The sequence below is a fragment of the Chenopodium album genome, chromosome 24, assembly GCF_948465745.1.
Source record: "Chenopodium album chromosome 24, dcCheAlbu1.1, whole genome shotgun sequence".
NCBI classification, from domain to species: domain Eukaryota; kingdom Viridiplantae; phylum Streptophyta; class Magnoliopsida; order Caryophyllales; family Amaranthaceae; genus Chenopodium; species Chenopodium album.
The window spans coordinates 11,462,007-11,464,659 of NC_137857.1; the positions used below are offsets into that span (position 1 = coordinate 11,462,007).

A 2,653-nucleotide genomic window follows, 5' to 3' on the forward strand; every position below is an offset into this window, starting at 1 on the left:
GATGGTAGAGGTTTCAACTCTACCATTGGAACACCCTTACCTTCTCTTGAGGTAGCTACTTCTAGTGCATCATGTGTTGTGATTCCCATGCACACTTGCTCATCGCTTGATTCCGTACTTCCTTCAAGCATCTCCTCATACAATGCCATCTCTTTGCTTTGGTCACCTATCTTTTCCTTGTTCAAAAGGACATTCTCAAGGGCATCATTAGTAGTGAGCAAGTGCTCATGCATGGAAGTTACAATAGGATCAATAGTATCAATCATCATGCAATTATCAAGATTAGAGCTTGGATATTTCATGCTCTCATTCAAGTCAAATTCTATTACCTCATCTCCTACTTTTAGTGAAATTTTAGCACTTTTAACATCTATTAAAGCACCCGAAGTAGCAAGAAAAGGTCTTCCTAGAATTATTGGAATGTTAACATCTTCGTCCATCTCTAACACAACAAAATCCACCGGGATTACAAACTTTCCTACCCTTAGAGGAACATCCTCTACCTTACCCTTTGGGAATTTAATAGAGCGATCGGCCAATTGTAGGGTGATGTTGGTGGGTAGAAGTTCCCCTATCCCAAGTCTTTGGTATACCGAGTATGGCATTAGGCTAACACTAGCCCCTAGGTCACACAAAGCATTATCAATTTGCATCTTGTATATCGCACATGGGATAGAAAAGTTACCGGGGTCTTTCAACTTGGGTGGCATCTTATTCATGATAATAGCACTACAATTCTCGGTGAGATTCACCGTTTCAACCAATTCACACTTTCTCCTTCCACTCAAAATGTCTTTTAAAAACCTAGCATAATTAGGCATTTGCTTGATAGCGTCGGTAAAAGGAATTGAAAGATGAATTTGCTTCAATGTCTCAAGAAACTTCCCAAATTGCACATCTAATTTGTTTCTAACAAATTTATGAGGATATGGTAGCCTTTGCAATTGTTTTGTTTCCCTCTCTTTTTCTCTTTTCTCTTGACTCTCTTTCTCAAAATCATTCTCTTTTTCACATTCTTTTTCTTTCTCACATTCTTTTTCTCTTTCACTCTCTTGATTTTTCTCTTTTTCTTGCTCACAATCACTCTCAAAGGGAGGCTCACTCATGTTTACTCTCTCATTGCTTTTCTTAGGAACACTATCTTCCAACACCTTCCTACTCCTAGTAGATATGGCGTTAACGGGCCTCTTAGGATCTAGTCCTTGGGGTGGAAGTTTGGAAGTGCTAGCCCCTTCCTTCAAAGCATTGGCCAATTGTGAAATTTGAGTTTCAAGCATTTTATTATGAGTCATTACTTCATTAAACTTCTTGTCACTCGTGGCCATGAAAGTGTTGAACATTTTAGCTTGACTTTCCATCATTTCCTCTAGATTAGACTTACTAGGTGATGCTTGGGCATAATAGTTATCTTGGGGAGCTCTATTACCTCTCACATTTGAATTGGAAGCATTTTGATTAGAAAAACCTCTATTGTTATTGTTGTTCCAATTATTCCTATTATTAGAGTTCCCCCCTTGGTGATATTGGCCTTGATTCCCATAATTCCCTTGATTATTATGGTTATGGTTACCATAACCACCTTGTTGGTTGTAGTTACCTTGGGGATTTTGGTCCCTTTGGTTCCTATTACCCCATTGGTTTTGGTTATGGTAATCATAATCATTTCCTCTTTGATTATAAGCATTTCCCCCTTGTTCCCTTCGATTAGGTGGTAAATATCTTTGATTGTCATTCCTATGTCTATTATCATAAGACAAAGCATTGACCTGTTCATTTTCATTATCATTACCCTCTTCATAATGGGATTGGGGTTGGGAATCATAATTACAAGAAGAGGTATCATGGTCATATGACCCACAATTTTCACAAAACAAACACCCATGTGGCATGTTATTAGATGTAGAAGGAGAAGAGTTAGAATTCATACCTCTCCCCTTAGATTGGGAGGGATGCTCTTGTTGTGAAGTGGAAGTCTCTAGTTTTGCCTTGATAGATGTCATCTCCTTGCCAAGATTGGCTATTTGAGATGTCAAATTATTGATGGCGTTTAGGTGATCGACGGAGTAGACCGCATTCCCTCCTTTGCTTAAAGACTCCCTCTCTCCTTCTTGCCAATCCATGTGGTGTCTCACCACATCCTCAATTATCTCGATGACTTGTTCCTCCGTTTTGTTCATAATCGGGCCACCCGCTCCCGCATCCAAGCTAGTCTTTCCTTGTGGGCTCAATCCCCCATAGAAAATTTGAAGCACTTGATATGATGGAATGCCATGATGAGGGCATTCCCTTTGATATTCTTTGTATCGTTCCCATGCCTCATATATGGTTTCACTAGCCCTTTGACGGAAGCCTTGGATCAAAGCCCTTGCTTCGGCCGTCTTCTTTTGAGAATAGAATCTTCCTAAGAAGGCCGTGGTGACCTCGTCCCAAGTTCTCAAGGAGTTAGGCCTCACCTCCTTCTCAAGCCATTCAAGAGCCCTTCCTATCAAAGAAAAAGGAAATAGCTTTAGTCTCACAAACTCTTGAGTTACCCCATTTACCTTGATTGTGTTGCAATATTTCTCGAACTCGTTCAAGTGTGCAAGAGGGCTCTCATGTTTTGCTCCACTATATTGCCTCCTTTCAATCAAATTTATCATCGCGGGCCGAATCT

General features: G+C 40.1%; 1 non-coding gene across 1 annotated transcript; it reads left to right on the forward strand.

The window, feature by feature from the left end:
• Positions 1-2,265: 2,265 nt before the first annotated feature.
• LOC145612904 (small nucleolar RNA R71) lies at positions 2,266-2,371 on the forward strand. Its single transcript, XR_014106809.1, has one exon. It is a non-coding gene; the product is annotated as a small nucleolar RNA R71 (small nucleolar RNA).
• The last annotated feature ends 282 nt before the right edge of the window (positions 2,372-2,653 follow it).